At 47.7% G+C, this 25810-nt stretch overlaps 1 non-coding gene across 1 annotated transcript; it reads left to right on the top strand.

Annotated features, from left to right (window-relative positions):
• The first annotated feature begins 3246 nt into the window (after positions 1-3246).
• Positions 3247-3318, top strand: trnad-guc (transfer RNA aspartic acid (anticodon GUC)). Its single transcript has one exon. It is a non-coding gene; the product is annotated as a tRNA-Asp (tRNA).
• The last annotated feature ends 22492 nt before the right edge of the window (positions 3319-25810 follow it).

Here is a 25810-nt window from a genome sequence, read left to right on the forward strand (position 1 = left end):
CCACATGGCCACCACCCTCTCGCGCTGCCCTCCATCTGAAGAAACCGTGGTTTTAGGTTACCTGGAAGCGATACGGCGTCTCGTCGGGCCCCAGGACGAGCGTCCTGGGGTCCTTTAGGGGGTAAATGTAGCCGTGCTTCACGATCAGATTCCCCACATGAAGTGCCTCTGAAAACACACAAAGTGGTCACTCATTTCCACGTAAACTACTCAAAGCTCAAACAAATCCACTACTCGTAGCCCAGATTTAGGCATAGTAATTCTCTAAATTTTTGTCAGTGGAATACAGTAGAACACACGATAACTAGAAACTGAGTAGGCATATTATATTTTATTTTACGGTATAGCAAGTAACTGGAAAAAACGTTGACATGGTGCACAGAATAAGCCGCGGGGATGGTGCATTCCTCATCGGAACTATAATTAATTACGAGTAATTGGGACTTTCCACTTTCCGGCTGCCTCCGCGGCCATTGGCAGTCAGGCGCTCCCGGGGGTTTCAGACCGGCGCAGCAACAGCGCTGCTAGGGGGAAGCCTAGTGTTTACAGGGAGGGGTAACTGCTTACCGGGGCAACAGGTTTTTTGCCCATTCAAGTCTGTTAATGCATCTGCCATCTACTGCCTAAAAGTCCCCTCCTTTCCATTCCGACTTCTTTTCCAATCTGGGCTGTAAATCAGGGAAATCTGCTCCCTTGCTATTTAAAACCTCATCTGCATCGCCCGGGAATTCAGGACAACAGCGTCTTGCAGAAGTGCATAATGAGGGAGACGGATAGCGATATTTCTCCAGGCATGACTGACTGCCTCTGGCTATCAGCGAAGTTTGCATCGGGACTATCAAACCGTACAGCTCAGCATGCGTAGCGGCGCGACTCGGGACTGGCCTACAGATTATTTGTACTAATAGCCTCTCAGCAGAAAGATAAATAATTCAGCAGATAAATTGACGCCAGGGGAAGAAAATCCCAAAAGCTTCAGGCGAATGGGGTGTCTATGTTATGGACAAGCTCAATTCTGACATTTATTAATTCACAGGCTCAGCAATATCAATGGAACAGAACATGCTTCTGTCAGACACGTGAATTGCATATGCTTACACATAAATGCAGCTAGGCTAATCTGTTGTATGGATGACAAATTCTATTACTTCATTTGTATTTATTATTCAAAAGACTCGTTTATTTCTGTTATTTTATTACAAAAAAAAAAAAACCTGATGACGTCTTTCGCCAGCAGGGGCGCCATCGTCGTCACGAAGGGAAAAAAACAATCGATTAACCTCACATAAGAGCACCAGGTAACGCTTCCCTACATACTTCTCGGCCCTACCTTCTTCCATGATGGAGTACTTCTGAATTAGCCACTCCACGATATCATTTCCTGGGAAGGCATAGCGAGGAAGGCATCTAGTTAGAGTCGAGAAATGCATTAAGCCGTCATAAATCAAAAACGCTGAACTCGATAAATAAATTACATAAATAAATATGAGCGCAAGGAGATCGATGACAGTCTTAATGCACAGGATTCCCGAAGACCGCCGATGTATGGGCTTTCCTGTGAAGGGCTTAAATGACCATTAGGACCCGGCCCCCGGGACACTGCACGGCCGGGTGTAAGACAACCCGGGCGGCATGAAAAATTATTTTTAAAAAGTAAAATATGTATCGTGCACCTGTCATCGCATGTGGAATCACTGTGATTAACAGTCTTTGATTCTTCATCTTTATCCCCATGTCGGGATCTTGCATCGCCACAATGACTTGTTCAATCTGGGATAAGAAGAATAGTCAAAATCGTGAAATCAAGGTGACGACAGACATAGTGAAAACGTTCAACCTAGTAATATAATAATTGCTTAATGTGTGATTTGATATGTAATCGTTATATTCATCATTAAATCACCGGAGAGACACACTCATATATTTAGGCATATATATAAGTAAACTACAAGGTTTTTCCTCTGACTATCTTAACTGCACGTCAAAGACGTTATCGGATATTCCCGACTACAGACTTTCGGTTTGATCATTTATTCGCGTTATTAATTCGGCTCCTGATTACATTAAACTAAACATGCTCAGATTGTTACAACCTTTGCTTGTCGGTTATTTTTGGGATCTTTCTGGATGGGCTCAAGGCGGGGTCTGTAAGCACAAGCAAACTGCCAGCACTTTTGTTTTACATGAAAATAGTTTGATGTCGGCCTATTGCGTTATTGTCTGGCTATAATTTGGAGGCAATATTAAACAATAGGCCCATATATTGTAAATATACATGTTGTGTTGTTTTGTTGTTATCACAAACGTATAGCCTGATCATAAATTTCATGGATACCTGGATGTTGTATGTTCCATTATATTTATGAATGAATGATTTATGTGAAGTCTGGCTTAGATTCGAGAATTAATCATATAGATTAAAAAAAGTTTTCATTTAAAACTTATCTCATATAATAAAATCCTCGTCCGAACGAACATATGTCAGAATGAAAAAACATTTAAATTATTTTTGTGATGCATCAGTATCAATAGCTACAACGTCATAACAGATATAGATATAATGCGGTTCATACTTTTGAAGTTGATGCGTATCTCCCGAAAAAAATCAACTCCAGAAGAGTCCGCGTCTGTAAATGCCTGAACTTCGGAATCGATCCTACCTTTGTTAGGCGCGGCATCTGTGTCTTGCAGCTGTTCCCTTGGATAAAGATGTTAATTGTCATGCTTACAGCATCTCGATCTCCGGCGTTTGTGAAGTTGGGATTGATGCTGTCCTGTGTTTTTTTTTTCCTTCCACACTTAAGCTCTGCTTGTTACTGCCCCATAGCGGAGCGCAAGTGAAACGGACTACCGGAGATTTGCACTGTTTTTCTGTTAGTGTGTATAATCAAAATATGACTCAGTTTGGCCAGTTAGAAAAATATGATAATAGAAAAGTATTCTTTTCCTCTCACTTTTTTTTCTTGATTTAATTACCGACTTCACGTACTTACACTGTGTCCCGTTGCACGATGTAATATTGCGAAACTATGATTTTGTGGCAGTGTTTTGTAAAGGAATTTTCCGTTTAATCATCGTCTTAGTATAAAGCTATATGGTTGTTCTGGTATCAGTGGACGTACATTATGTATTTTTTCTTCTCTTGAGCACCATGGTCATGACATGAAGCTCAGTCATTGATTACTCGCAAATGTTAGTAGTCATCCGCTGTTTATCTTGAAGATGTAAAAGTAGTGCGCGTACATCTCCTCGTTAGTATAGTGGTGAGTATCCCCGCCTGTCACGCGGGAGACCGGGGTTCGATTCCCCGACGGGGAGAGTCTGCATCTTTTTGCCTCGGTCTCAAAAGGCACCAAGCTAGAACCGGCCCCGTGTTAGTGGAAACGGGGCTTGTGACTTGTACTCATGCATAATATTCTGCGGGTCGCTCAGCAGCGCAGCATATGAAACTAGACTCGGATTGTAAGTGTGTGGTTTTGATAATTGATGTATGGATGGATGGATCCTTAATAAGAGATATAAACAATAAGGTCCAGTCGCCAACTAATCATGTAAAATACGTCATAAACTCATGGTTGTTAAACCCAGAATAAAAATGAAGACGTATAACTAGGAAAGTCAACTTGCACATTTCAATTTTGGTTCGATATAATCACGTTGTCCTTAACCCTCCAGTGCAGGAGGGGACGGTAATGCGCATCGAATGTTTCCGAACCTGTGTGTGATACAACCGAGGAAGAGCCGATGACTTCGGGGGAGGAGGGGCAGGCGACTCGGAAGAAAAAGCAGCAGAACCCAATGCAGCCTGTAGCCCATTCAAAGGCCTACTGTTGGACCTCTGCTTATTTTGCAATACGTCTTTAGTACGGACTGAAAAATGTCCGATTTCGATGAGTTTGAGAAGCAGTTAAGCGAAAATCGGCAAGGTAAGTTTGGCTTTGAAGATCGGTGTATGCTCCCTGTTTTAGGGTAATAAAGTGGCCGGCGTGTCCTAGCGCCGAGGATGGTGCGGAGGGCACTTCTGCTGGTTCCGAAAAGAAAAGCGCGGCTGGGAAATCGGTGCCTTTTATCCGAGCGCTCGCCGATTCTGAAACCTGCCCGATTCTTCTTCTCCCAGCTGCCGCAGGATCCCCGAAAACTGACCGCTTTGGTAAATCAGTGACATTCTTTGCTTGGCATTGTTATAGAGATCGCTAGGCCTGCATCCATCAGTGCCCGGCGTACATAACATGGACATTTCAATGAAACGTTATTGGGGTGCACTCGATGTGAAAGCCTGCGGTTTTATTTATTTAATTATTTACCATTATACACTTGGATCATAAATTGTGACCCGCGTATTTTCATTCGCAGTAACACACTATGCATGGATGTTTGTTGCAAGCGTTATATTTTCAAGATCACGTTTAAAGTTTTATGCAAATAAAAACGACCGCGACCACTTGATTTAAAGTCCGCACTTAATAACAGTGTTAGTTACTTGGTTTTTAAATACTACGACGAGTTTTCTATATAATGATATGATTTTGTCTCTTTCCGATGCACAATAGCCTTTCCCTTGGGTCCGAAATGCTGGCCCTGTCATCCGTACAGAATAAGTCTTTCTCACACGATCGCCGTTTCTTCATGATGTATAGACTCTAAAAATCAGCCGCGTTCCCTGGAATCATAACAACTGCTTTTAGGTCGTTATTGCAAAGTCTTGCACCTGTATCTACCTTTACAGCGGATAGCAGTAACTAACAATGATGTACAGTTATATAACAATACACATATAACTTCATTAAAGTGCAGAGAATCCAGTAAACTGAATAAACTTAAGCCATACTAACGCAACTGAAATATACAACATGCGTTACAACGGAGTCGAAAGTAGGATTGATTTATGTACCTATCAAATGGCAATCTTGTCATATCAGCTCCTTATCACTAAATCACTAAAATGTCATTCGAAACGACCTGATTCGGCTAGACGAGCACTAAGTGCCGCCGTGTTTGATAAACTAGCAGTTCCAGTCATTCATATCTGCGCTCTGACTATGCCTGCGATTGCGGTAATTGGTTATTACCGATTTACGTAAGATGCATTGGCCGCTCCGTGTCTGTACTTTTGCAGCGGTGCATTACCGTAACGCTGTTATAACTGATGCATGAAGCTGATTCCTCGAGCAGCACCTGCGTTTAAATGCTTCACTGAAAACTGCACCTTCAGGGATTTATTTAAGCTTCTATATGAAGGACCTGCTGGGATAGAAAGGTGATATTTTATTGCTAGTTTAATAAAGTGCTGTCTGTCAGATTGAAACGATATTAATTACCCATCCATCGTCCAACCAGTTATCTTAGTCAGGCTCCCCTGGAGCCTATTCCAGGCAAATTCCCCATACAGAGAGCAGAGGCAAAATTCAGGCCTCCAGACTCGGAGGCGTGAGGCAACTGTACTCACCACTGTGCTCCTATATCATTAATTAGTCTGGTTATGTTTTTATTGTTTCACAACAGACTGACATTCAAGGGGATGTCCTTGTGCCCTTGAAATTATTAGCCATTGAGAGATGGGTGTGTTTGTTTCAGGAGGGTGTGATTGAATATGTGAATTGAATGGAGGTGCTTCATTCTGGTGAGGAAACTGGGGAGTTAGACCCCGTACCACATCTTGGTCTCCGTAAGTGACTTTTAAGGCATAGCGCTGGGTCAGTCAGCATCCAGCACCCCAGGGAAGTTGGTAATATGATTACTCTGTGACTCATGGGCTTCAAACCCACAACCATCCGGACACACATTCATAATCCCTCTGAGTTACACATCTTGGATTTATCGAAATGGATGGTAGGGGGGCAGTCATGTCGCTCCGCCCACCGTCTCACTGGTACCACGGTGTCGTCCCCCAGAGCGGGAGAAGGAGCGACACAAGAAGCGTAGCCGCAGCCGGTCTCTGAGCCGTGGCGAGAAGCACCGCCGCTGGAGCAAGGACTCCAGGGGGCGGAGTCACGAGAAGCGCAGCAGCAGCCGCGACCGCAAGGGTCGTGACCGACGGAGCAGCTCACGCGAGCACAAGAAGCACAGGTACCCCCCCTCACGGTCCCGGTTACAGGCACTGAAGCTGATATCTAGCATGGTTTGAGGCCTCTTAACAAGTTTCTTTCACAATCAACCAATTGGTTTCTTCGTGGTGGGAAGGGGGACTGTACCTGTACTGTTGCACCCAATGTGACCCAGTGTCCTATATTGAGATTCACAGCCAGCTAAACTCTCTCTTGCATCACTTCCTCCAAGGAACAGGCACGTGTTGTATTTGGACAGGATTTAATGCAAAAAAGTGTGAAACTGAAATGATACAGAATACAGCAATGTCACATAAACATTAGCTTTGGTTGAACTTATGTGGACATATAAAACACATCAAACGTTTCCAAATCACTTCAAAAAATATCATATACCTTGTCTTAAAAGTAAATATAATTAATAAACTTACTCATATTGCCACTCAAAGGGATTTAACGGAGTGGATGGCTTTGGATCGGAAGAAACACACCATGTCTTGCTTCACCCATGAGCAACACTTCCTATCACACTTCTTCTAGTAACTAATTGGCTCAACATAGCAAACTGTGCAAACCTGCGCCCCCTATAGGCCTGGAGAAATAACCATACCAACAGTTCCAATACACTCCCCGCCTGGCATTATTTTAAGTATGCCACTATTTAGATTAGATGTTAGACCAATCTCTCAGAAGAAGGATACAGTCCGAAATGGGTCTACAGAATATCTTCGCAATCTTGTCACGTGTCACCTTCACTTCCATCTTTCTGACAACTCCATCTCTGCTTGGAAGTGTCTTCACGATGACACCCATAGGCCACTCATTTCTTTTTAGTTGCTTGTCCTTCAGAAGAACAACATCTCCTTCCTTCAAGTTTGGTCTGCTGCGCTGCCATTTCTGACGACCTTGGAGCATGTGAAGGTACTCCCTCTGCCACCTGGCCCAGAATGTGTCGGCAAGGGCTTGAACTCTCTTCCACTGACGTGTATATATGTCGGCCTTGGTAAAATCCACAGGTGGAGTTGGGATCGGATCGACCTTCTGGGTGAGCAGAGCTGAAGGGGTCAGGATTAAGGGAGCGTCTGGATCCGAGGAAACGGGTACCAAGGGCCTTGCGTTGATAATAGCCGTGACTTCCGCCATTAACGTTGTCAGGACCTCGTGAGTTAGTGTAGGGTTTCCTGCTTGTAGGAGCATCGAGTCTAGGATGCGTCGTGAGATGCCTATCATACGCTCCCAGGCGCCACCCATGTGAGAGGAATGAGGCGCATTAAACACCCAGGAACACCTCTGCTTGCGTAGGTAGTCATCCACACTTGTCTCACCAGGCTTTGGGGAATACAACTTTAGGTCCTTGGAGGCACCAATAAAATTGGTTCCGCAATCTGACCTCAACTGCTTAGCCGGGCCTCTGATCGCAAAGAACCTGCGAAGAGCATTGATGAAACTGGAAGAGCTGAGAGTTTCAATCACTTCAATATGAACAGCCCGTGTAGACATGCAAGTGAACAAGACTGCCCATCTCTTACTGTTTGCTTGACCACCTTTGGTGCGGCGTGTTGAAACCTCCCACGGTCCAAATACATCGAGGCCAACATAAGAGAACGGGGGGTCCGTCTGAAGACGTTCGGCAGGTAAGTCAGACATGATTTGCTGCTCTGTTCTACCTCGAAGCTTTCTGCAGGTGACACATTTGTGGATTACACTGCTGATAGACCTCTTAGAACCAACTACCCATAAGCCACTTGCTCTCACAGCCCCGTCAGTGAAGTGTCTTCCTTGGTGCTGGGTGGCTTCATGGTGATGTCGAATGAGCAGTGTTGCAATGTGATGCTTCCCTGGTATCAGAAGAGGGTTAGCTTGATGACTCGGCAAGCCAGACTCTGCAAGTCGACCTCCTACTCGCAGTAAGTTTTGGCCATCGATGATGGGATGGAGTTTGTGAAGAGCACTGTTGCGAGGCAAGTCTCGTTTTGCCATGATGCATTTTATTTCTTCTGCATAGACTTCACGCTGGACACACCTGATGATCGTGTGCTCTGCTTCAGATAACGCTCCATCTGTGAGACTAGCCTTACAAAGATGCCAGCCGCTACAGACATCACCATCTTTATACTTGAAACTGTGAGAGATGTGGCGAAGGTAGGCCACCGCTTGGACAAGGGAAGTCCATTTTGAGAATCTTTCAAAGCGTGATGAACCCAAGGCACCTGGAGCAGTTGTGGTCACAAGTACATTGACTTTATGTCGAATTTCAATGTCCGACTCTGGATCGACAAGTTCATATGGACCCTTTTCTGGGGAGAGAGTCTCGTGATTGAGAAGAAGTGCTGGGCCGTACAACCATGAAGTACCAGAGAGTATTTCTGCTGGTACAGACCGAGAGCCATGATCAGCAGGATTGTGCTCTGATGGGACGTATCTCCATTGATCTGGTAGGGAAGACTGCTTGATTCTCTGTACACGATTGTTCACATATACATGGAATCTTCTGCTTTGATTGTTAATGTATCCTAACACCACTTTACTGTCAGTGTAGAATGTTGTCTTGTCAATCTTTGCGTTTAGTTCTACTGTGAGAAGCTCTGACATCTCCACAGCAAGCCCTGCAGCGCACAGCTCTAATCGAGGAATGGTCGGTTCTGGTACAGGAGCTAGTTTGGCCTTACCCATAACAAATCCAACCTCACTGTGCCTGTCTTCATGTGTGACCTTCAGGTAAGCTACCGCAGCGATGGCTTTCACCGAAGCGTCTGAGAACACACAAAGTTCAATGAAGGTGGCTTGTGAGATGGAGAACGTGACGTAGGGGCGGGGAATGTGCAGATTTGTGAGACTTCGTAGCGAGTCATGCCACCTTCTCCAGCCATCGTACATGTCTTGGGGTAAGGAACTGTCCCACTCAAGGTTGCTACTGGAGAGCTCTCTGAGAAGAAGTCTTCCTTTGATGGTTACGGGTGCAAGCAAACCAAGAGGGTCAAACAAGCTGTTCACTGTTGAGAGTACGCCCCGGCGAGTGAAGGGTTTTTGCTCTTGTGGAACATGGAATGTGAACGTGTCTGTTGTGGGGTTCCAACTTACCCCTAAGCTGCGCTGGACTGGAAGCTCATCTGTTGTTAAATCGAGATCTTTGATATCTTTGGCCCTATCCTCAGGGGGGAAAGCACTCACCACTTCCACTTTATTGGAAGCAATCTTGTGGAGACGTAGATTTGAGAGGGCAAGCATTTTCTGAGTTCTCTGTAGGACATCAACAGCCTCAGCTGCAGTTGGGAAAGACTTTAATGCGTCATCGACATAGAAGTTGTGCTCTACGAAGTCTCGGGCGTCAGTTCCGTACTCACTTTCTGCTTCCCTTGCTGCCAATCTCAGCCCGTAAATTGCCACTGCCGGGGAAGGACTGTTACCAAAAACATGCACCCTCATTCTGTAGTCTACTACATCTTTGCAAAGGTCGTTGTCTTTGTACCAAAGAAAGCGAAGGTAGTCTCTGTGATCTTCTTGGACTACAAAACAGTAGAACATATGTTCGATGTCAGCTGTGACTGCGACGGGTTCTTTCCTGAAGCGAAGCAGCACACCCAAAAGCGTGTTGTTCAGGTCCGGGCCGGACAGCAACACTTCATTGAGGGACACTCCATCAAACTGCGCACTCGAATCAAACACCACACGTATCTTCCCTGGCTTTTGAGGATGGTACACGCCAAATATCGGGAGATACCAGTACTCTTTGTCTTTATTGGGAGGTGGTGCGAGTTCTGCGTGTTGGTTATCTAGCATTTTCTGCATGAATTCCACAAAATGTGTTTTCATTTCTGGTTTCTTGTCGAGCGTACATCGTAACGACATGAGCCGTTGGTAGGCGTAGGACCGGTTATCCGGGAGTTTGCGTCTGGGGGTTCGGAACGGGAGTGGTGCAACCCAGCTGTTTGTATTGTCCTTAAAGAAGCCTGCCATCTTTTTCAAAAAGATTACATCTTCAGCTGAATGAGCAAGGTGGTTGTCATTACTGGTGTGACAAAACACAGAGTCTCCCAAATTCTCAGCTGTGGACCTTTGGTGTGAGTGAGCAGATGGCAGTTGACTGGAGATGGGTTTGGTTTGGCTCAGACTGAAGTCCTCCTTTACACTAAGGTGACTGTCACAGGGAGAGAGATAGCTTGGGCGTCCATTGTCCAATACATAGGTTTTCAGAACATTCACTTTACTTGGCTTGTGGGCATTGCCAAGACACACATCTCCAATGATAACCCAGCCCAGGTCAAGCTTCTGTGCAAACGGGTCATTATCTCTGCCGTTGATTTGCTCCCTCACTTTGTGAACTCTCAGAAGGTTGCGTCCTATCAGCAACAGAATGTCTGCACTTGGGTCGAGAGGTGGTATTTCAGCAGCTATTGCTTTCAGGTGTGGGTGGTGTAAAGCAGCTTCTGCAGTTGGTACCTCTTCCCTGTTGTTAGGGATGGCATTGCACTCTACGAGCGTGGGGAGAGGGAAAACCATTTTTCCATCTAATGACTCAACCATGTAGCCAAATGCTCTTCTACCAGTCGTGTGTGTTACACCACTACAGGTTTTCAGCATGTATGGTTCAGGTGTGGCTTGTATGTTAAATATGTCAAAAAACTCTGTCTTTGCAAGTGACTGGTTGCTTTGATCGTCAATTATTGCATACATCCTTCTGGCGTTGTCTCGCTGACCTTTGGGATAGACTTGTACTAAGCAAACCTTAGAACAGGATCTCCCTGTGGTTTCATTTCCACATACCTCTGTACATGTGGCAGTAACATCCGGGTCTTGTGGATTTGCTTGCTCCCCGCCGTGAACTTCAGGAGATGAAGGAGGCTTGGGCATTTGCAGTGTTGGGGCAGGATGAAGAGCTGCCAAGTGTTTCTCACTATTACACTCTTCACACTTAATCGTGACTGTACAGTCTTTGGCTTGGTGGCCGGTGGAAGCAAGGCAGCGATAGCAAATGCTATTGTCTCTGAGGAACCTCTTCCTCTGTTCAAGCAGCATAGCTCTAAAGCCCCTGCATCTTTTGAGTGGGTGGGGTTTGTGATGTATGGGGCACTGTCTTTCAATGTCTTCGTCTGCTTTTTTTGATTTTGATCCCTCTGATGATATGTCCGTCTTGTGCACTGTAACTGATGACCTTTGGTTGTGGTTGCTTAACGGTTTTTCTTTTCTGTAGCTGGACATGTGGCTGACATAGGAAAGAGTTGTGTTGAAAGGTGTGGTGAAGCTTGGATCATTCCTTGCTTTTGCTTGACGTTTCACAAATTCAACAAAGAATGAGAATGGTGGGAAGCTAACATTGTGGTCTTCTTTAAACTTTGACCCTACCATTGTCCACTTCTCTTGAAGATGGAAGGGCAGCTTCTCCACAATTGGATGTACTCCCCTAGCTGTGTCGAGGTAACTTAAACCAGGCAAATAACCATCTAGCTTTGCAGCTTGGAGTTCACACAGCAGATCTGATAGGTCGCGAAGCTTGTGTGGTTCTTTGCTGGAGAGCTTTGGAAAGTCTCGTATTCGGGCAAACAGGGAGTTTTCTATTGCTTCTGGTGAGCCGTAACATTCCTCTAGTCTCAACCATATCATGTTCAGACCGGCAGGTGGATGCTTTATGTTGACTGCTTTTAATCTCTTGGCATGTTCAGAAGACTCTGGGCCTAGCCACTTAATGAGTAGGTTGATTTCTTCAGTGGCTGTTAGACAAAGGTCCCTAATGGTGCTCTGAAATGTGGCCTTCCAACTAAGGTAATTTTCTGGCTTGTCGTCAAATTTAGACAGCCCTCCAGTTATTAGCTGACTCTTGGCTAAGAATCTGGCGAGGTCACTTGCTATGGTGTCTGCATTATTATTTGAGCTTAATCCGTGCTGCTGTTGTAATGCATCGTGGAGAGTCTGCGGACTTACGTCTCTTTGTAGTCGTCTCTCTGCTCCATCTTGTGGCGTGAATGAGTACTGCACTGGTTCTTGTTTAGGGTAAAGAGGTGTGTACATTACTGATTGTTTTGATTGTTCAATCTGATATTTACTGTCGTCATGGTGGGATGTAATGTCTGGAGTCAGGTCAGTGTGGCTGTATTTATTTATGTATTCACTCACTTTTTGTTCTGGGGTTACTTGTAGAGGTGACAATGGCCACTCTTCCCCTGATTCAGCTTTGTCAAATTGAGCTGCTGCTGACTCCATTACCTCTGCTTTGGCCAAGGCTGCATCCGCTTCCTTTTGGAGGTTGATTACATCTAGAGTTGCTTCTAGGCGGGCCTTTTCTACTTTAATGTTCATCTCCTTCTCAGCGTAAGCTAATCTGGCTTTTGCTGCTTGAGCTTCTGCTTGAGCCCGCGCTGCTGCCATACTGGCTCGGGTTGATGCTGATGACCTGCTTGAACATGCTGCAGATGATCTAACAGTCAGTCTTCCTGAAGACTTTGAGGACCTTCTTGAGCGAGTGGACCTTGTTTCCTCGTCGTTTTGACCTTCAGCCTCTGATTTCTCCATGTTAGAGTAGAGCTGTCACTCGACGTCCCTCGCAGAGTGCTATGATTTCACTGTACTGTTGCACCCAATGTGACCCAGTGTCCTATATTGAGATTCACAGCCAGCTAAACTCTCTCTTGCATCACTTCCTCCAAGGAACAGGCACGTGTTGTATTTGGACAGGATTTAATGCAAAAAAGTGTGAAATCATATTGCCACTCAAAGGGATTTAACGGAGTGGATGGCTTTGGATCGGAAGAAACACACCATGTCTTGCTTCACCCATGAGCAACACTTCCTATCACACTTCTTCTAGTAACTAATTGGCTCAACATAGCAAACTGTGCAAACCTGCGCCCCCTATAGGCCTGGAGAAATAACCATACCAACAGTTCCAATACAGTACCCATATTAAATTTTAACTGGCGTTTATAAGTAGCCCCCGCCATAGCGATGGGACCTCAAAGCCAGCCTAAAAAGTGGCGCATGGTCACACCCTCATGACCTTAAACTGCCTGCGATCCAAAGTTAAATGTAAACATTCTGCCATCTGTTTGTTTTTGCCAGATTCTGAGTGTTTACACTGTATTGTTTGGGGAAAACAACCTTCTGTTTTGTGTTTGGGCAGCTACTCTCCTCGGAGAAGCCGTAAGAAAAGGACATACAAGTACTGGGATGTTCCCCCTCCGGGACTCGAGCACATCACCCCCATGCAGTACAAGGCAATGCAAGGTTTGGATGCGACGCTTCCATGTGTGCTAGTTCAGTATTGCAAGGTTATGGTATATTGGTTGCAATGAAAGCATTTATTCTGGAGTGCCCTCCTCCCCCCTGCTGGTCAAAGAGGGAATAACACTTGGGATGATTTCAGACAGTGTGAAGAGAGCTTAAACCTAGGGGTTAGAAGCAAATGAAGGCGACGATCCGGATGTTCTGGCCGTCCCTGGTTGGGGTCTTGAAGCCCTTTCTCCTCCCCACAGCTGCAGGGCAGATCCCCACGATAGCTTTACTGGCAACATCCACCACCAGCGGCGTGGCAGTGACGCCCACCCAGGTGCCGATGGTCGGCAGCCAGATGACCCGGCAGGCCAGGCGGCTTTATGTCGGCAACATCCCCTTCGGCCTGACGGAGGTGAGTCCAGGCAAAGTCCCGCGTTGCCTTCTGTCATGCATACTGGTGTCATGTGTAGCTCAGTGAGTTAGGACACTGAGCCGGTCACAAGAAGGTTGTTGGTTCAAATCCCTTGGGCAGCAGAGTGATTTCACCATTGGGCCCCCGAGCGCAGCCCTTAAGCACTATTTGCTCTAGGAACTGTCTGGTCCTGCTTCTTCAATGAAATGTATGTTGCTTTGGATGAAAGTGTCCGCAAAATAAATAGATAAATGTACTAGACTTGTCAGTCATTTTTTTTCTCGTTTGCCTGTTTTGATGTCTTCAGACGTCTGCCTGTCTTCATTCAGTGTGTCTGCCTGTCTTTTTAGGAGGCCATGGCGGATTTCTTCAATACCCAGATGCGATTGGCTGGCTTATGTCAAGGTCCCACCAATCCCGTCCTCGCTGTTCAGATAAACCAGGACAAGAACTTTGCCTTCCTTGAAGTAAGAGTCTTTCCTGCCTAATGGCTGCTGTGTCCAGGCGGAGACCGCAGCCTTCCCTGATTAACGACGTTCTTCGTTCTGCCCTAGTTTCGGTCCGTGGATGAGACCACGCAGGCAATGGCCTTCGACGGCATCATTTTCCAGGGTCAGTCGTTAAAAATCAGGCGGCCCCACGACTATCGCCCCCTGCCTGGCATCTCAGAGCAGCCCGCCTTCCACGTACCAGGTCCGTTTTGCTTGTCGCCGTCATAACCTTAATCTTTATTTACCTTTGAAGAGCCGATCGGCAAGGCCAGTTTTTTGTACTCGTTACGGACTGACTGTCCTTCGCAAGCTGCGGATGTCTTGTCATATAAAGAGGGAGACTTTCACTTTTATTTACTTAATGTTGTAAATATTTAGCAGACAGTTTTATCCAAAGTGAAGAATGTTTTTTTTTTTTTTTTTTTTTTTGAGAAATCAGGGTCAGCCTGTCCCTAGAGCAAACTCGCCGGCCCAGTGGTGTGATCACCAGTGATGTGAACCAGTGATCTTCTGATGATAACGCTGGCATCCTAACCAGCTGAGCCACACACACACACACACAGCTCAGTCACTCACTTCTTACTGTTAACATAGGGGTGTTGTGTGGCTCTGTGATGTTTGCCCATGAAAAGAAGGTTGCTGGTTGGCAGGGTTGGCAGAGTGATTTCACCACTGGGCCCTTGAGCAAGGACCCTAACCCCCAAATTGTTCTAGGGTTGCTGGCTCCTATTCTAGTTAAAAATTCTGGACACACCTACTGAAAATGACTTGTTTTTCAGCAAGATAATGACCCAAAGCCCACCTTGAAGGTTATGCAAGTAGCTTATTACCTTGTGAACTAGGAAAGAGATGGTCCCCACAGCCCCCCAACCTAAACTCTATAGAGCTGGTTTGGGATCAGTTGGATGAGAGTAAGAGTAAGGTAGCCAGCTTGCGCGCAGAACTTGTGGAAACTCGAGGACTGTTGGAGAAACGGTCCAGGTGGGTACATATGTTAGCTGGTTGAGTCCGCAATGCTGTCATCGAAGCCAATGGCTCCTATTTTGAAGAGACAAAAATTTTGTCTTTGCAGTACTTCATATGCATAACTTCCATGCCCAAAGGCCTTTTACTATAAGGTGAATAACAGCTAAAATAGAGACAAATGCATTAAGAGCAGGTGTGTCCATACTTTTGACTGGTGCTGCATGTGTCAGCATCTCCCATGGAGAGCAAGATGGGAGAGACAAAAAACAGTCGTCAAACTGCCCCAGTATTTAGGTATTTTTTTGCTGGAGTTACATTTATCTGATATTATATAGGAGATAACGACGTCATACTGATTTGAAGTTGGCTTATTTCACTCGCGCCGTTTGCTCGTGGTCATTATCCGGCATGTTGACGGTTTGCTGTGATCGGCCGGCTTTGGGCGCCGTGCCGCTCTGTCTGCAGGGGTCGTCTCCACCGTGGTTCCAGACTCGCCACACAAGCTCTTTGTCGGAGGCCTGCCCAACTATCTCAGTGACGATCAGGTACCCCGCCCTCAGTCTCTGTCGCCGGGGAGCCGACCCACAACCCTCCTGTGTTTCTGTCCCACTGCTGCACGTGGAACTCAAGCAGGCATGCACACACACGCACACGCACGCACGCACGCACGCGCACGCACATACATACATAAAATAAACACTCGTCTCTGTGTAACTGATTAGTAGGAAAAGAAAGCCTGTCAAAGTTACCTCACCGCTTAAAATTCATTACAAGATACTGGGGGGTCAAATGTCAGCATCATGTTTAAAGCTAGCTGCTGAAAATAGCCGCACATTTGAGGTTTTTTTTTTTTTTTTTTAAAGATATTCATGGGATTTATTAAACATTTATTAGACATGTAGGTAATGAGTTGACAGTTACATTACGCTCATTGTTTATCCAGCTGTAAATTATGAAGATATTGAGACCCCGCTAATGTAAAAGGTACGTTTCCCAAAACCTCATGTTATCGACTTGCATAGTTGGAACCATTCAGTTGTTATCTAATGTTGTTAGCAAATAACCTTATTAGCAACAAAGGCTTTGGGAAACGTGCCTTACAGCTGGCGGCTTGCCAAACCAGTCACGTAGCCAGTCCCTGTGCTGCCTGTTGCTGGGTACCCTGGAATATTTGTATATCGGGTTAATTGCTGAGTGTTAGTCGGATGAATCAGCCGCGTCGTTTTGCTGCATGAAAATTTAAAATCGAGTCATCTGCGCGTCACCTAACTGACGAATACCTCCACATTGCCGTACACCTGTGTTTGCCCAATCCCAGTCCTCGGGGAACCGCCGACTGTCCACATTTTCGCTCCCTCCTAGCTCCCAGCCAATCAGGAACACCGAATACCTGGTACAGGTGTGCTGAGAGGAAGCAAAAACGTGGACTGACCGGGGGGGTACCCCCGAGGACTGGGCTGGGAAACACTACCATAGACTGTGCTTGAAATGTGGGGGAGATCGACCAAGTCCCCAAACGCTTCAGTATTCGCAGACGTGCCGTGTCTCACGTCCATGTCCGCACACTGAGAACGATGACTTCACATCCCGTTAACAGCGATGGGGAGCTGCGGAAGAATCGTTCCCTACATTGCTGTGTCGCTCGAAAGGCAGAAAATACTTCGGACCTTTTTCCCGGTGAACGATTATCAGCTTCACTGGAGTTTTCACATCGTGCCCCATGCCCTATTCTGTTATGACGTCAGTGATGGATAATATTACCATAACAACATGCACAGATGAGGTCGTCTTACTCTGAAAGTGTTGAAAGGGTCACATTTTAGACATTTTCTACTTCTCATTAGCATCTTTTATGATTTTTTTTTTTTCTTCCTATATCGCCACCCCACTGAAATCGGCCCATTATAGACATAATCCATACAGGCATTTAATAGTTTACCTATTTATTTTGCAAAAGTTAATCGCAAAACGTTTTGCGTCCACCCCTGCATTGTAACATTTTGAGCTCCGGTGTCCCACTCACTTTAGCCTAAACTGTTAAAAATGGCAAGACTCAGCCCACAAGATAGTGATCGCGGTTTCAGTGAAAGGTAAGTGAGAAGTGCAGTCAGTTTGTTTTTCTTTGATTTTTTTCCTCCTTTTCGGATTGTCATCGTAATCTTTCTTATCCAGTGTGAGTCACATGTAATCCAAGTCAAGAGGAAGGCTGTACCAAAGCAGCACTGGGGGGAGAGAGTTTGAATCCAGCAGAACTGTTAATGTATTTCACGTCAAAGCCAGTAAATGTGCCATAGACAGGTGAAATGGAAACCGCTGCTTGTATCCTGGTGTTTACATTTTTTTTGCAGTCCCTGCTACCGCTTTGATACTTACAGCTCTTTCATTTTTGTTCCCCACTTTGTCCCCAGCTAGGGGCCTGTAAGATCGTTAAGTCTTCGCTCATAATTTGTTCAGTAGTACTGACCTACTGCTGCCATGCCAACATGTAACACAAGGCAAGTAAGACATTCCGTCCCTCGCACGGATATCCTCCCTGTCGACGGCCTGCCCCTGTGGGGGGGCTCTGTCCTGGAGTGCTCTTAAGCATATGGGGTCCTTTTTTTGGGGGTTGAAGGCTGGGGAGAGACTTATTATGCTGATCACAGGGTATAAATTTGATTTTTTTTTTTTTTGCCCCTAAGAGAAGGTAGGAGGTAGCGCCCTCTTGTGGCTGCCAGTGTCCCAGGTGACTCCTTTCTGAAGTCAGTGGTTAATGCGGCTTTACAGTAGATTCCTGTAGAATAAGTGAGGAATGATGTTAGCAGAGCTATTTCGTCCTGTTTGGCTTCAAGCCGTGGCCCCTTTAGCAGGACCCTGTGGCGGCTCTTAGCTTTACCTGTGAGTTTATCTCCTGTAGGCTTTGTCCCTCTAATTAACTGCACCAATGTGGTTCTTGGTTTTAAGAACAGGAAGTCAGTGATTCGGCTGGGTTTGTGTTCTGCCGAGTCGCCCCCCCCCCTCCACATTGTATACATGGAACACTTAACATATAATTAGCTGTTTTTATTTAGTTTTTTTTTTATATACCATCTAGCTTAATTATTGTGGCCCTTAAAATCAGATGCAACTCGGTCCATATTTCAAAATTCGTAGTTGGAATTATCAGAGAACTTGATTAGGAATTCAGTTGTGTTGTATATGCTGTAGGATGGGGGGGGGGGAATCTGTGTTATCATTCATTGACAAGAATCAAAATAGTTACTTTTGTACGCTCCCAGTAAGTAAGTCATGCAGAAAGGGCACAGGGGGCTTTGAGCTCTAGTGTTGCACCGTAATGTCGAGCCACTTGTCATAAAGCCATTTTCCTGATGTCTTCACTGTTTCCTCATGTCGTTTTGCAAAGTTTAACATGCTGCTTCTCCCACAGTTAAGATTAGCATTTCTAGCGAGGCGCCGTGCCTGGACTGTCGGGCTAATCGCCCCCCCGCGTCTCCTCCTCTTGCCCAGGTGAAGGAACTCTTGACGTCGTTCGGACCTCTTAAGGCCTTCAACCTTGTGAAGGACAGTGCCACGTCACTGTCTAAGGGTTATGCTTTCTGTGAATACGTGGACATCAGTGCCACTGACCAGGTGCGTGAGGTGGGGCAGCAGCTGGAAGGTCTGGGGTGACTCGGGGCTTCCGGATGGAATTGCTGACGCTTGTGTGGGATGCATCCCGCAGGCCGTGGCTGGACTCAATGGCATGCAGCTCGGAGACAAGAAGCTCATCGTCCAGCGGGCAAGCGTGGGGGCTAAGAATGCCAACGCTGTGAGTATTTGCCCTCGGCTGCCGCCTTTCTGATGTCCTAAACCCAACTTGGTTCCTGGGTGCCTCCCAGGAAGCTTAATGCCCCTATTTCTTGGGTTTATTTGGGTCCATGTAAATTTCTCGCTGTTACTCGAGACGATTGGACGATCAGGGGGTATCTGACACTCTTGTCGCCCCCCGGGACAGACGGCCATCATCGAGACGCCGGTGACGCTGCAGGTTCCAGGGCTGCAGCGGCTGCAGAGCTCCGGCATGCCCACGGAGGTGCTGTGCCTCCTCAACATGGTCATGCCCGAGGAGCTGGTGGACGACGAGGACTACGAGGAGATCCTGGAGGACATCCGGGAGGAGTGTTGCAAGTACGGCAACGTGCGCTCCATCGAGATTCCGCGGCCCGTCGATAGCGTGGAGGTGCCTGGCTGTGGCAAGGTGGGACCCGTACTCTCCTGTACCAGTGGCAAAAAGAAGACCTCTGTAGGCACTAAACACAGGCTCATGGGAGCATTTCTTGCACAAAAGTGTTTTGAAAACGGAATAATTTTTTGTGTAAGAAAAACAATCTGATTGGTTCAGATAGACGACGGACGATCTGATTGGTTCAGATAGGCGACGGACAATCTGATTGGTTCAGATAGGCGACGGACAATCTGATTGGTTCAGATAGGCGACGGACAATCTGATTGGTTCAGATAGGCGACGGACAATCTGATTGGTTCAGATAGGCGACGGACAATCTGATTGGTTCAGATAGGCGACGGACAATCTGATTGGTTCAGATAGGCGACGGACAATCTGATTGGTTCAGATAGGCGACGGACAATCTGATTGGTTCAGATAGGCGACGGACAATCTGATTGGTTCAGATAGGCGACGGACAATCTGATTGGCTCAGATAGGCGACGGACAATCTGATTGGCTCAGATAGGCGACGGACAATCTGATTGGCTCAGATAGGCGACGGACAATCTGGCTCAGATAGGCGACGGACAATCTGATTGGCTCAGATAGGCGACGGACAATCTGATTGGCTCAGATAGGCGACGGACAATCTGATTGGCTCAGATAGGCGACGGACAATCTGATTGGCTCAGATAGGCGACGGACAATCTGATTGGCTCAGATAGGCGACGGACAATCTGATTGGCTCAGATAGGCGACGGACAATCTGATTGGCTCAGATAGGCGACGGACAATCTGATTGGCTCAGATAGGCGACGGACAATCTGATTGGCTCAGATGGGCGACGGACAATCTGATTGGCTCAGATGGGCGACGGACAATCTGATTGGCTCAGATGGGCGACGGACAATCTGATTGGCTCAGATGGGCGACGGACAATCTGATTGGCTCAGATGGGCGACGGACAATCTGATTGGCTCAGATGGGCGACGGACAATCTGATTGGCTCAGATGGGCGACGGACAATCTGATTGGCTCAGATGGGCGACGGACAATCTGATTGGCTCAGATGGGCGACGGACAATCTGATTGGCTCAGATGGGCGACGGACAATCTGATTGGCTCAGATGGGCGACGGACAATCTGATTGGCTCAGATGGGCGACGGACAATCTGATTGGCTCAGATGGGCGACGGACAATCTGATTGGCTCAGATGGGCGACGGACAATCTGATTGGCTCAGATGGGCGACGGACAATCTGATTGGCTCAGATGGGCGACGGACAATCTGATTGGCTCAGATGGGCGACGGACAATCTGATTGGCTCAGATGGGCGACGGACAATCTGATTGGCTCAGATAGGCGACGGACAATCTGATTGGCTCAGATAGGCGACGGACAATCTGATTGGCTCAGATAGGCGACGGACAATCTGATTGGCTCAGATAGGCGACGGACAATCTGATTGGCTCAGATAGGCGACGGACAATCTGATTGGCTCAGATAGGCGACGGACAAGCTGATTGGCTCAGATAGGCGACGGACAATCTGATTGGCTCAGATAGGCGACGGACAAGCTGATTGGCTCAGATAGGCGACGGACAATCTGATTGGCTCAGATAGGCGACGGACAATCTGATTGGCTCAGATAGGCGACGGACAATCTGATTGGCTCAGATAGGCGACGGACAATCTGATTGGCTCAGATAGGCGACGGACAATCTGATTGGCTCAGATAGGCGACGGACAATCTGATTGGCTCAGATAGGCGACGGACAATCTGATTGGCTCAGATAGGCGACGGACAATCTGATTGGCTCAGATAGGCGACGGACAATCTGATTGGCTCAGATAGGCGACGGACAATCTGATTGGCTCAGATAGGCGACGGACAATCTGATTGGCTCAGATAGGCGACGGACAATCTGATTGGCTCAGATAGGCGACGGACAATCTGATTGGCTCAGATAGGCGACGGACAATCTGATTGGCTCAGATAGGCGACGGACAATCTGATTGGCTCAGATAGGCGACGGACAATCTGATTGGCTCAGATAGGCGACGGACAATCTGATTGGCTCAGATAGGCGACGGACAATCTGATTGGCTCAGATAGGCGACGGACAATCTGATTGGCTCAGATAGGCGACGGACAATCTGATTGGCTCAGATAGGCGACGGACAATCTGATTGGCTCAGATAGGCGACGGACAATCTGATTGGCTCAGATAGGCGACGGACAATCTGATTGGCTCAGATAGGCGACGGACAATCTGATTGGCTCAGATAGGCGACGGACAATCTGATTGGCTCAGATAGGCGACGGACAATCTGATTGGCTCAGATAGGCGACGGACAATCTGATTGGCTCAGATAGGCGACGGACAATCTGATTGGCTCAGATAGGCGACGGACAATCTGATTGGCTCAGATAGGCGACGGACAATCTGATTGGCTCAGATAGGCGACGGACAATCTGATTGGCTCAGATAGGCGACGGACAATCTGATTGGCTCAGATAGGCGACGGACAATCTGATTGGCTCAGATAGGCGACGGACAATCTGATTGGCTCAGATAGGCGACGGACAATCTGATTGGCTCAGATAGGCGACGGACAATCTGATTGGCTCAGATAGGCGACGGACAATCTGATTGGCTCAGATAGGCGACGGACAATCTGATTGGCTCAGATAGGCGACGGACAATCTGATTGGCTCAGATAGGCGACGGACAATCTGATTGGCTCAGATAGGCGACGGACAATCTGATTGGCTCAGATAGGCGACGGACAATCTGATTGGCTCAGATAGGCGACGGACAATCTGATTGGCTCAGATAGGCGACGGACAATCTGATTGGCTCAGATAGGCGACGGACAATCTGATTGGCTCAGATAGGCGACGGACAATCTGATTGGCTCAGATAGGCGACGGACAATCTGATTGGCTCAGATAGGCGACGGACAATCTGATTGGCTCAGATAGGCGACGGACAATCTGATTGGCTCAGATAGGCGACGGACAATCTGATTGGCTCAGATAGGCGACGGACAATCTGATTGGCTCAGATAGGCGACGGACAATCTGATTGGCTCAGATAGGCGACGGACAATCTGATTGGCTCAGATAGGCGACGGACAATCTGATTGGCTCAGATAGGCGACGGACAATCTGATTGGCTCAGATAGGCGACGGACAATCTGATTGGCTCAGATAGGCGACGGACAATCTGATTGGCTCAGATAGGCGACGGACAATCTGATTGGCTCAGATAGGCGACGGACAATCTGATTGGCTCAGATAGGCGACGGACAATCTGATTGGCTCAGATAGGCGACGGACAATCTGATTGGCTCAGATAGGCGACGGACAATCTGATTGGCTCAGATAGGCGACGGACAATCTGATTGGCTCAGATAGGCGACGGACAATCTGATTGGCTCAGATAGGCGACGGACAATCTGATTGGCTCAGATAGGCGACGGACAATCTGATTGGCTCAGATAGGCGACGGACAATCTGATTGGCAGATTGTCCGTCGCCTATCTGAGCCAATCAGATTGTCCGTCGCCTATCTGAGCCAATCAGATTGTCCGTCGCCTATCTGAGCCAATCAGATTGTCCGTCGCCTATCTGAGCCAATCAGATTGTCCGTCGCCTATCTGAGCCAATCAGATTGTCCGTCGCCTATCTGAGCCAATCAGATTGTCCGTCGCCTATCTGAGCCAATCAGATTGTCCGTCGCCTATCTGAGCCAATCAGATTGTCCGTCGCCTATCTGAACCAATCAGATTGTCCGTCGCCTATCTGAGCCAATCAGATTGTCCGTCGCCTATCTGAGCCAATCAGATTGTCCGTCGCCTATCTGAGCCAATCAGATTGTCCGTCGCCTATCTGAGCCAATCAGATCGTCCGTCGCCTATCTGAACCAATCAGATCGTCCGTCGCCTATCTGAACCAATCAGATCGTCCGTCGCCTATCTGAGCCAATCAGATCGTCCGTCGCCTATCTGAGCCAATCAGATCGTCCGTCGCCTATCTGAGCCAATCAGATCGTCCGTCGCCTATCTGAGCCAATCAGATCGTCCGTCGCCTATCTGAGCCAATCAGATTGTCCGTCGCCTATCTGAGCCAATCAGATCGTCCGTCGCCTATCTGAGCCAATCAGATCGTCCGTCGCCTATCTGAGCCAATCAGATCGTCCGTCGCCTATCTGAGCCAATCAGATCGTCCGTCGCCTATCTGAGCCAATCAGATCGTCCGTCGCCTATCTGAGCCAATCAGATCGTCCGTCGCCTATCTGAGCCAATCAGATCGTCCGTCGCCTATCTGAGCCAATCAGATCGTCCGTCGCCTATCTGAGCCAATCAGATCGTCCGTCGCCTATCTGAGCCAATCAGATCGTCCGTCGCCTATCTGAGCCAATCAGATTGTCCGTCGCCTATCTGAGCCAATCAGATTGTCCGTCGCCTATCTGAGCCAATCAGATTGTCCGTCGCCTATCTGAGCCAATCAGATTGTCCGTCGCCTATCTGAGCCAATCAGATTGTCCGTCGCCTATCTGAACCAATCAGATTGTCCGTCGCCTATCTGAACCAATCAGATTGTCCGTCGCCTATCTGAACCAATCAGATTGTCCGTCGCCTATCTGAACCAATCAGATTGTCCGTCGCCTATCTGAACCAATCAGATTGTCCGTCGCCTATCTGAGCCAATCAGATTGTCCGTCGCCTATCTGAGCCAATCAGATTGTCCGTCGCCTATCTGAGCCAATCAGATTGTCCGTCGCCTATCTGAGCCAATCAGATTGTCCGTCGCCTATCTGAGCCAATCAGATTGTCCGTCGCCTATCTGAACCAATCAGATTGTCCGTCGCCTATCTGAGCCAATCAGATTGTCCGTCGCCTATCTGAGCCAATCAGATTGTCCGTCGCCTATCTGAGCCAATCAGATTGTCCGTCGCCTATCTGAGCCAATCAGATTGTCCGTCGCCTATCTGAGCCAATCAGATTGTCCGTCGCCTATCTGAGCCAATCAGATTGTCCGTCGCCTATCTGAGCCAATCAGATTGTCCGTCGCCTATCTGAGCCAATCAGATTGTCCGTCGCCTATCTGAGCCAATCAGATTGTCCGTCGCCTATCTGAGCCAATCAGATTGTCCGTCGCCTATCTGAGCCAATCAGATTGTCCGTCGCCTATCTGAGCCAATCAGATTGTCCGTCGCCTATCTGAGCCAATCAGATTGTCCGTCGCCTATCTGAGCCAATCAGATTGTCCGTCGCCTATCTGAGCCAATCAGATTGTCCGTCGCCTATCTGAGCCAATCAGATTGTCCGTCGCCTATCTGAGCCAATCAGATTGTCCGTCGCCTATCTGAGCCAATCAGATTGTCCGTCGCCTATCTGAACCAATCAGATTGTCCGTCGCCTATCTGAACCAATCAGATTGTCCGTCGCCTATCTGAACCAATCAGATTGTCCGTCGCCTATCTGAACCAATCAGATCGTCCGTCGCCTATCTGAGCCAATCAGATCGTCCGTCGCCTATCTGAGCCAATCAGATCGTCCGTCGCCTATCTGAGCCAATCAGATCGTCCGTCGCCTATCTGAGCCAATCAGATCGTCCGTCGCCTATCTGAGCCAATCAGATCGTCCGTCGCCTATCTGAGCCAATCAGATCGTCCGTCGCCTATCTGAGCCAATCAGATCGTCCGTCGCCTATCTGAGCCAATCAGATCGTCCGTCGCCTATCTGAGCCAATCAGATCGTCCGTCGCCTATCTGAGCCAATCAGATCGTCCGTCGCCTATCTGAGCCAATCAGATCGTCCGTCGCCTATCTGAGCCAATCAGATCGTCCGTCGCCTATCTGAACCAATCAGATTGTCCGTCGCCTATCTGAACCAATCAGATTGTCCGTCGCCTATCTGAACCAATCAGATTGTCCGTCGCCTATCTGAGCCAATCAGATTGTCCGTCGCCTATCTGAGCCAATCAGATTGTCCGTCGCCTATCTGAGCCAATCAGATTGTCCGTCGCCTATCTGAGCCAATCAGATTGTCCGTCGCCTATCTGAGCCAATCAGATTGTCCGTCGCCTATCTGAGCCAATCAGATTGTCCGTCGCCTATCTGAGCCAATCAGATTGTCCGTCGCCTATCTGAGCCAATCAGATTGTCCGTCGCCTATCTGAGCCAATCAGATTGTCCGTCGCCTATCTGAGCCAATCAGATTGTCCGTCGCCTATCTGAGCCAATCAGATTGTCCGTCGCCTATCTGAGCCAATCAGATTGTCCGTCGCCTATCTGAGCCAATCAGATTGTCCGTCGCCTATCTGAGCCAATCAGATTGTCCGTCGCCTATCTGAGCCAATCAGATTGTCCGTCGCCTATCTGAGCCAATCAGATTGTCCGTCGCCTATCTGAGCCAATCAGATTGTCCGTCGCCTATCTGAGCCAATCAGATTGTCCGTCGCCTATCTGAGCCAATCAGATTGTCCGTCGCCTA

This window comes from Brienomyrus brachyistius, unplaced genomic scaffold (genome assembly GCF_023856365.1).
Source record: "Brienomyrus brachyistius isolate T26 unplaced genomic scaffold, BBRACH_0.4 scaffold1283, whole genome shotgun sequence".
NCBI classification, from domain to species: Eukaryota; Metazoa; Chordata; class Actinopteri; order Osteoglossiformes; family Mormyridae; genus Brienomyrus; species Brienomyrus brachyistius.